The 10482-nt window shown below is 40.0% G+C and overlaps 1 long non-coding RNA gene across 2 annotated transcripts in view; it reads left to right on the forward strand.

Annotated features, from left to right (window-relative positions):
- LOC122563249 (uncharacterized) overlaps positions 1 to 9184 on the forward strand; it is a 45860-nt gene extending 36676 nt beyond the window's left edge. For both annotated transcript variants that reach the window (XR_015751002.1, XR_015751003.1), the window contains exon 3: positions 8507 to 9184. This is a non-coding gene — a long non-coding RNA (uncharacterized LOC122563249). The remainder of the gene's footprint in view (positions 1 to 8506) is intronic.
- The last annotated feature ends 1298 nt before the right edge of the window (positions 9185 to 10482 follow it).

The following is a 10482-nucleotide window of genomic DNA, read 5'->3' on the forward strand; positions in this document are numbered from 1 at the left end:
ACAGATTAACCAAGGCAGGGTTAAATGTTTGTTCCTTCAGAATGCAGTATATGTTCATTACTGCTTTGAAGATTTTAAGTATAATTGGAAAAACAATTTAGTTTACCATGGAACTGAGATCACGAAAGTTCACACTTAATTCACTTTAACTGAATTTTGTTCACCACTTAGGGCCGTTCATCCCTGAGGCTTGATGCTGTTCTCATTAGTAGTTCCTGAGAATCCAGAGTTAATGCATTAATCTAAGATCTAAGTGGTTCTCACAGAAAAAAGCTTCATTAGTGCTTTGTAAACTCAGCTCTAATCATGGTCACTCACAAAGAACTTATTTTAAGTCTCCAGGATGCTCTTTCTGAAGCTGCTATTCAGGGTTTGATTTCACTTTTGATAGTTGCAACATGAAAGGCCTTTACTTAATGAGCTTCACCTAGCTTTCTAATTGTGGAGAAAATAAAATCACAGCCGGATTTCGTTTGTACCTGCAGTCTGTCAGGAGGCACTTTCAGCAGAGTCCGAGCAATTTATTCTTTCTATCCTGGAATTGTTGTGGTTCTCTGTAACTGCACTATCGTCAGCATGTAACTCCATACAGTCAAATTTGGGATTTTTAAGGATTTAAGAGTTTAGAAATAATCTGATTTCCTCTGAGGTATTGGGGATAACTTCAGAAAATTTTAGGTCCCTTCTTCCGTTATGTTGGACTCGAAATATTTTATTCCTGATGAAGGGCTTTTGCCCGAAAAGTCGATTTCGCTACTCCTTGGATGCTGCCTGAACTGCTGTGCTCTTCCAGCACCACTAATCCAGAATCGAAATATTAATTGTCCCTCTCTCCACAGATGCTGCCAGACCTGCTGAGTTTCTTCAGCACTTTCAGTTTCTGTGTCAGATCTCCAGCATCTGCAATAACTTGGCTTTTATTTTAATGACATATAAAAAGTTGTGTTTCATTTCTTGCTATTTCAAAGAAGGTATTTTTCCATGAGAAGTCATGTCAAAGTTGTTTGTGTTAGACATATGAGGTTTTGCAAGGTAGCTTTGCTTTAAACTGTCTCTGTAATTCAAAGAAACGGAGTAATAATAATTGTGCCACAGCTGGCCATTGGGTCTTATAACCACGGAGACCAGGGGTGCAGATCAAGTGTTAAGTTTAAAATCTGAACACAAAAGGAGAAACAGATGATTGCACTTTTGTAGATGTGTATCTGAATTTTTGAGGAGACAGAAGGGCTCCATCTCTTAGCCAAAATGGCACAACTCTCCTAATTAGGAACATAGGCACAGAAATAGACCATTCAGCTGCTTGAGTCTGTTCCATCAGTGATGATTTGGAGTTGTCGGTGTTGGACTGGGGTGGATAAAGTTTAAAAATCACACAACACCAGTTGAAAGTCCAACAGGTTTGTTTGGAAGTACTAGCTTTCAGAGCACTGCTCCTTCCTCGGGTAGCTTTGGAGCAGGATTATAAGACACAGAATTTATAGCAAAAGATCATAGTGTCATACATGCAACTGATACAATATATTGAACAAACCTAGATTGCTGTTAAGTCTTTCATTTTTGAGCATGGGTTGCAGGTTTTGGCTCATTAATCTGTAAATCCCAGAACTTCTTTCAAGTCACATTCTTGACAAAACTGTAAGTTTTATAAAAAAAAGGTGACATCTTAGCTCAGACAATGCATTAAAGGTGTGGGGTTAGAGTCTGTCTGTATCCCAAGCTCGAGTCTGACTGGTTCTATTTCCAAAGTAGGAATTCCAAAGTAGCTCCATAGCTACCTGATGAAGGAGCGGTGCTCTGAAAGCTAGTGCTTCCAAATAAACCTATTGGACTATAACCTGGTGTTGTGTGAATTTTAACATCATTCAGTGAGATCATGGCTGAGATTATCATATACCTGCCTTTGACCCATATAATTTAATACCTTTGCTTAACAAAAAATGTATCAATCTCAGATTTAAAATAGACAACTGATCCAGCATACATTGCCATTGGTGGAATCTACCACCCTTTGTGTGTAGAAGTGCTTCCTAACATCTGTCCTGAATGGTCTGGCCCTAATTCTCAGACTATGTTGCCGATTTCTAGAATCCCCAGTCAGTGGAAACAGTTTATCTTTATCTATCCTGTCTTTTCCTGTTGTTATCTTGAAGACTTTGGTCAGATTACCCCTTAACCTTCAAAGTTCTAGAGAAAATAATTCTAATTTGATTTAACTCTCCTCATAACTAAGTCCAGGTATCATTGTTGTAAACCTCCATTGCACTTTCTGCATGACTAATGCATCCTTCCGAAGGTGTGTATGTCCAGAACTGTTCACAAATTCTGGAAGCTTCCACTTTTAACTTGGTAGGGGAAAGGAGAATGGGTGGAAGAAGTGTGTCATGTTGAATTTTTTGTTCACTCATGATTCATTGAGACAGTTGCACATGTAAAAATGCTGCTGGGGATTTTTTTAAGAATACAACTTGTGGTCTTTAGACATTTGAGAAAAAGGGTTTAAAGCTGCTGGAAGTATTTGGTGAAGTAATATACCATTTGGGGATGTAATGTAGACCTTTCGAAAGGGTAGGATCCCCTTTAATAGAGGTCTGGTACTCATTTGGAATCTTCAGAATAAACCTGGTGGCTGATCACAGTGGAACTGTCAAGCTATCAGACATTTAGATCCCTAGGAATTTAGTTTTTTGCAACTCCAATCTGCAGTTCCAAAAGATGGGTGGTTTCTAATTCACTGTTGGTTGACTTAATATTAATGCTGCATGTCTGTTTCCACAAGCTATAATTATCACAGTTGAAGTCCTGCAAGTTTACAGTTATATTGACAGAACCAAGTGGTTATGAAAACATCAGCTATCTTTGATGTAAGTCTATGAATACAAATGAGTTAGCACAGTTGATCTGCTGTTGGATTTCTCTGTCAATGGTAATCTTTGAATGAGGTAGTTGCCACGTTTTGTGAAATAAGAACATTAAGAAATAGGAGCAGGTATAGGTCATCTGGCCCCTTGAGCCTGCTCGGCCAATAAATAAAATCATGACTGATTTTTTCCTGGACTCAGCTCCACTTATCTGCCTGCTTACCATAACCCTTAATTCCTTTGCTGTTCAAAAATCTATCTTTGCTTTCAAAACGTTCAATGAGATAGCCTTGACTGCTTCACTGGGCAGGGAGTTCAGCAAATTTGCAACTCTTTGGGTGAAAAATTTCCTCCTGAATGCAATCCTAAATCTGTCCCCCCTTATTTTTGAAGCTACACCCCCTAGTCCTAGTTTTACCTGACAGTGCAATCAGCTTCCCCTACTTCTTATCTATTCCCGTTATAGTGATATATGTTTTTGTGAAATAGCCCTCATTCTTCTAAGTTCCAATGAGTATAGTCACAGTCTACTCAATCTCTCTGCATAAGCCAATCCTCTTAACTCTGGAATCAACCTAGTGAAGCTCCTCTGCATCCCCTCTAATGCCAGTATATCCTATCTCAAGTGAGGAGACCAAAACTGGACACAGTATTTCAGGTATGGCCTCACCAGCGCCCTCTGCAGCTGCAACATAACCTCCTTGTTTTTAAACACCATCCCTCTCGCAATGAAGGACAATATTCCATTTGCTTTCTTAATTCCCAGCTGCACCTGCAGAGCAACCTTCTGCGATTTATGTACAAGGACATCCAGGTCCCTCTGAGCAGCAGCATCCTGCAATTTTTCATCATCTAAGTAATAGTTCATTTTGCTGTTACTCTACCAAAGGATGACCTCACATTTACCAACATTGTACTTCATCTGCCAGACTCTTGACCACTCAACCTATGTATATCCCTCTGCAGACTTTCAGTGTCCTTTACTCACTTTGCTTTACTGCTCATCTTTGTGTGATCTGCGAACTTTGTTCAACATGTTCAACATATTCCTGAGACACTCTATCAACAACAATGGAAAATGGAATAGATGACTGAGCAGGTCTGGGCCGATGTAAATATTGATTTTGACAACCATCAAGAAAGGCTGAATATCTAAAATGCAGAATTGAAGAAATTGAGAGCAAATTGCAAATCTGGTATACAGTGGGCAATGGTTCTGCAGCCGCATACAATCTACAGGCCCTGTACATCTAAGCTGATCAGTTTAGTTTTGGAACAGAACCAAATAAAGTAGAAGAGTTTTCCATCTTGGTGGTATTTAATACTCATACTAGAGGGCTGTTGATCTTTGAATAAATACTGAGTGGTAGATTGTAAGTAGCACTGGGGTTATGAAACAGCAGTGCTTGGTTTTGAGAGCATCTATTTCAATTCTCCCAATCAAGATAGTTGCAGGACTGACATCCAAAAAGATGAGATCATGTGCTTTAGTCAGGCCAATTAAATCAATGATGATCTCTTGTTGCTGTTCTCAGAATTTTTCAAGATGTCACCATCTATTTCCCAACATTGTATATCTTGCATGTCCTTCTCCACACTAAACACTAATGCAAAATACTCATTTAGTATCTCCCCCATCTCCTGCGGTTCAACACACAGGCCGCCTTGCTGATCTTTGAGGGGTCCTATTCACTCCCTAACTATCCTTTTGTCCTTAATATAATAAAATTCCTTTGGATTCTCCTTAATCCCATTTATCAAAGCTATCTCATATCCCATTTTTGCCCTCCTGATTTCCCTCTTAAGTATACTCCTACAGCCTTTATATTCTTCAAAGGATTAACTTGATCTCTGCTGCCAATATGCTTTCTTCTTTTTCTTAACCAAACCTCGATTTCTCTGGTCATCTAGCATTCCCAACACCTACCAACCTTGCCTTTCACCCTAACAGGAATATACTTTCTCTGGACTCTTGTCCCTTTTTGAAGGCTTCCCATTTTCCAGCCGTCCCTTTACCTGTGAACATCTGCCCCCAATCAGCTTTTGAAAGTTCTTGTCTAATATCATCAAAATTAGCCTTCCTCCAGTTTAGAAATTTAACTTTTCAATCTGGTCTATCTTTTTCCATCACTATTTTTAAACTAATAGAATTATGGTCGCTGGCTCCAACGTTCTCCCCCACCGACATCTCAGTCACTTGCCCTGCCTTATTTCCCAAGAATAGGTCAAGTTTTGCACCTTCTCTTTACATCCACATACTTAATCAGAAAAATTTCTTGTACATACTTAACAAATTCCTCTCCATCTAAACCCTTAACACTGTGGCAGTCCCAGTCTATGTTTGGAAAATTAAAATTCCCTGCCATAACCATTCTATTATTCTTACAGATAATTGAGATCTCCTTACAAATTTGTTTTTCAATTTCCCACTGACTATTGGGGGCATCTATAGTACAATTCCTATGAGGTGATCATCCCTTTTTTATTTCCCAGTTCCACCAAAATAACTTCCCTGGACATATTCCCAGGAATATCCTCCCTCAGTACTGTCATAATGCTTTCCCTTATCAAAAACACCACTCCTCCTCCTGTTCTTGCCCCCTTTTCTATCCTTCCTCTAGCATTTATATCCTGGATCATTAAGCTGCCAGTCCTGTCCATCCCTGAGCCATGTTTCTGTAATTGCTATAATATCCCAGTCTCATGTCCCTAACCATGCCCTGAGTTATCTGCCTTCCCTGTTAGGCCTCTTGCATTGAAAAAAATGCAGTTTAATTTATCAGTCCGACCTTGTTCTCTGCTTTGTCCCTGCCTACGCTGACTGTTTGACTTGCCTCTTTTCCCAAATGTACCAGTCTCAGACTGATCACTTTCCTCATTATCTCCCCTTCTTACTAGTTTAAATTCTCCCGAGCAGCTTGAGCAATTCTCCTTGCCAGTATATTAGTCCCCTTCCAATTCAGGTGCAAATCGTCCTTTTTATACAGCTCACTTCTACCCAGAAGAGATTCCAATGATCCAAAAATGTGAACACTTCTCTCTTGCACCACCTCCCCAGCCACTCATTCATCGGCTCTATCCTCCTATTCCTACCCTCACTAGCTCATAGCACCGGGTAATTCAGATATTACTACCCTCAAGGAACTCCTTTTTAAATTCCTGCCTAACTTTCTATATTCACTCTTCAGAATCTCATGTTTTTCCGTCCTATGTCATTAGTTTCAATGTGTACAACAACCTCCTGCTGGTCCCACTCTCCTTTGAGAATATTCTGCACTCTCTCAAAGATATCCTTGATCTTGGAAACACACCATTCTGATTTCTTGCTGTTGGCCGCAGAAACATCTGTCTGTGTCTCTAACTAGAGAATCCTCTATCACATTTGATTGATTGGAACTCGACGTACCCCTCATTTCCTTAGAGGCAGTTTTGGTACCAGAAACTTGGCTGGTCGTGCTACATTCCCCTGAGAGTCCATCACCCCCTACATTTTCCAAACCAGCATACTTGTTTGAGATGAGGCTAGCTAAAGGGACTCCTGCATTACCTGCCTCTTTCTCCAACCTTTCCTGGCAGTAACCCATCTATCTGACTGTATCTATGGTTTTTGTCCCTTCCTATAATTACCATCCATCACATTCTCTAGCTCCTGTAATTCCTCATTGCCTCTAACTGCTGCCCTATCTGATCAATGTAATCTGATAGGATTCACAACCAAACACACTTACTGCCAACATAATCATCAGTAACATGGAAATTATCCATAAACTCCCAAATCTGACAGGAAGAGCACATCACTTTACTATTGGCTATCTTTGCACTTTAACAATCTGTAGTCCCAGAAAAATAGCACAATCTTACTGCTCCAGGTTAACACAGTACCTATGTATTAGATCTTTAATTACGAGACAGATCTCAATTAAAACATGTAACCAAAACGAACCCACTCTATTCATTATTAAAAAAGGACAGCAAGGTTACATTTAAAAACCATGCACTTATCTGCTCCTGTGCTGTGAGCTCTTCCATACAGGTTCTTCCGAGGTCAGCTGTGAATTTTGCTATTTGTTAATTTTTCTAGATGCACTCCAATGTCCAGGAATACTTGAACTCAAATAACAAAGGCAGTAACTGTGCAGATTCATTACTGTGCCAGACAGCAGTGAAGATTTCTTTCTCTCTCTCTCACTGACCATATGGTCACTGCCTTTGTTTCTCTTCCTCCCTTTTAAAATGCTGTTGTTTTGCTCTGTTGTTCCTGCAAGTTCCAAAACAATACAGCAGCTTATAAAACAGTAATTACTGCTCTTGGAATTCGAGGAAATCAGCTCCAACACCTAAAATACCTCAAAAAAGAGACAGCTCTGACAGCTACAATTTTTTCTCTTTCTCCATCTTGGATTACCCAGAATCCTTCTTTTGTTGAGGGGAGGGAGTGGGGAATATGAGGAAGAGTGGTCCATTTTTGGATTGTTGACTTGACAGCATTGATGAAATTCTTTTTCCTGTTTCCTTTTGATGCTGACTGTTTGGCAGCACCCAGAGTGAGAGATTTCTTTTATCCAGTGTTTGTTGACTAGCTGGCAGGCTGACTTCTAGCATTCAGAATAAAAGAATCCTTTACCTGAGGTTGAAGGCCACATTCTCCTGTAACTATCTCTTCAAGAGACTGACCCTTAATGAGATATAATCACATGGGTACTGGGTGATTTTCAGCACCAATATTGACTCAATTGTGGTATTCTTGTCTCTGAAACAAGACCCACTTCAAGAACTCCATAGAATCCCTACAGTTTGGCCCATCCAGTCCACACTGACCCTCCATAAAGCATCCCACCCATACCCACCCCCACTACCCTATTTCTGTAACCCTATGGCTAATCTATTTTACCTGCACATCCCTAGACACTACGAGCAATTTATCATGGCCAATTCACTTAACCTGAACATCTTTGGACTATGGGAGGAAACTGGAGCACCTGAAGGAAACCCAAACAGACAGTCAACTGAGGGTGGAATTGAACTTGGATCCTGTGAGGCAGCAATGCTACTGTGCTACCCTGATCCTTGGGGATCTTATATATGTCAAACAACTTGCTTTTTCCTCTTCTGAACTACAACAGATACAAGCCTAGCCTCTCCACCCTTTCCTTATAAGGCAGTCAACTCATTCCAGGAATCTGTGAAATTCTCTGCCTAGCAGGCTGTGAATGCTTTTGTTGAGCATGTACAAGATAGATAGATTTGATGTCTCAGTGGAACAAAGAAATGTGGAGAAGGTGATGAAGTGTGGCTGAGGCAGAAGTTCAGCCAGAATCACATTGAATAGACTTGATTGAAGGCCCGAATACACACCTAGTCCTGTTCTTTTGATTCTTAAAGATCATGTAAGTGCAAAGTCCTGGCCAAAAATAAAATGCTTTCTTTGAATAACTTTTTGTTTCTCTTTTAAATATTTAACATTGAAGTTGCCAATGTAAACTCTGTTAGTGCATCAAAATGATAACAATGCTCTTCCAAAACAAATTCTCCCATTTTTCCTCAATTGCTGAAATTACATGCTAAAATAAATGAATTCTTATCAGTGTATATTTCACAAATAAAAATGCCTACATTTTGCATCTTTCAGTATCTTGTCTTTGCAGATTGTCTCGTCATGCAGGAGTTGAAGAACAAAATGATGTGTCCTCTCACATCACTTGGTTGGTGGTGAGAAAGGCATGAACTGTGAGATCCTTCATGTACACCTGGACTCTCTGCACCACTGCACACTGCCCTTGAGTATTCTCCTGCTGGAATGTGGCTTTGCAAAGGAAGTTTGGAGAGAAATGCAGTGGTTTTTCGTGAGGTTCATTTCAAGCAGTTCTGTGCCACAGGACTCTGTGCTCTATGGTCTGTTCCCCGGGATGCATACCAACACAAACATTGACTGTGCCTGGAGGCAACTCAGTGAAAGATATTCTTTGGTCTGCCCCCAGAACTTGCAGAATAAGAAGTTGACTTCAACTGAGTGTTGCAGACTGGCATCTTCCAAGGTCCAGGGACTGTGTGCTGAGAGATGTACTAAAGCCAAGGTACACTGGGGAAAGACCACTGTCAAATGTCTTACTGCTAAAGGCTAATCAGGGTCTGTTCAGTTATCGAACCCTCCCAGTGCCTCAAATATACTTTATTTAAGTAAGAAATGCCTTGGGCTTTTGGGACTGTCGGGAGAGTCAAATTCCAATGTTAATTTCTCCTCATTATGCTAAGACTGTACATAACTGAACTGCTTTAGTGACTGTGTGTGTATTATATATAAAGATTTTTATGAATAAAGCATATTTTTGAAATAAAAAAATTGTGTCCCCTCATAGCGTGAGAGTTTACAAGTCCTTTGCCTATTCCAGAACAATAGCGAGAAACCTGAAGACTGAATTCTTAATGGTTTACTTCAGACAGGTCTCACTTAAAATTTAAACAAATCTTCTTTTAAAACATGCTCAGTCTACCAAGCCATAAATTATTAACACATATTTAATTATCACCAGCAATGATTCTGCTTCTTGACTCTCTGCAAAGAATGTTAAAAATAATTTTATTTTTCACTAATTAAAAAGTTGAGTGTAAAGTTGAATTTCTTTGACATTTTTAATGGTTAAAGAATTTTTCTTGCATTCATATGTGGAAAGTTAAGCAAATTTAGAGTCTTGCATGAAATAGATTTTCCTTCCTAAATTAAATTTGTTTTTACAGACAGTTGAATCTGTACATTTACTACTCTGCATTAATTGCTTTAAGCAGAATGCAAAACCGAAAGCAGTGGACATTCACGAAAATAAGACCATAAGACATAGGAGCGGAAGTAAGACCATTTGGCCCATCGAGTCCACTCCGCCATTCAATCATGGCTGATGGGCATTTCAACTCCACTTAGCCGCATTCTCCCCGTAGCCCTTAATTCCTTGTGACATCAAGAATTTATCAATTTCTGCCTTGAAGACATTTAGCGTCCCAGCTTCCACTGCACTCTGTGGCAATGAATTCCACAGGCCCACCACTCTCTGGCTGAAGAAATGTCTCCGCATTTCTGTTCTGAATTTACCCCCTCTAATTCTAAGGCTGTGTCCACGGGTCCTAGTCTCCTCGCCTAATGGAAACAATTTCCTAGCGTCCACCCTCTCCAAGCCATGTATTATCTTGTAAGTTTCTATTAGATCTCCCCTTAATCTTCTAAATTCCAATGAATACAATCCCAGGATTCTCAGCCGTTCCTCATATGTTAGACCTACCATTCCAGGGATCATCCATGTGAATCTCCGCTGGACACGCTCCGGTGCCAGTATGTCCTTCCTGAGGTGTGGGGACCAAAACTGGACACGGTACTCCAATGGGGCCTAACCAGAGCTTTATAAAGTCTCAGTAGCACAACAGTGCTTTTATATTCCAACCCTCTTGAGATAATTGACAACATTGCATTCACTTTCTTAATCACGGACTCAACCTGCATGTTTACCTTTAGAGAATCCTCAACTAACACTCCCAGATCCCTCTGTACTTTGGCCTTACGAATTTTCTCACTGTTTAGAAAGTAGTCCATGCTTGTATTCTTTTTTCCAAAGTACAAGACCTCGCATTTGCT

Source organism: Chiloscyllium plagiosum, unplaced genomic scaffold, assembly GCF_037043375.1.
Source record: "Chiloscyllium plagiosum isolate Xiang-an unplaced genomic scaffold, Cpla_swu_hap1 HiC_scaffold_26, whole genome shotgun sequence".
In the NCBI taxonomy this organism is placed as follows: Eukaryota; Metazoa; Chordata; class Chondrichthyes; order Orectolobiformes; family Hemiscylliidae; genus Chiloscyllium; species Chiloscyllium plagiosum.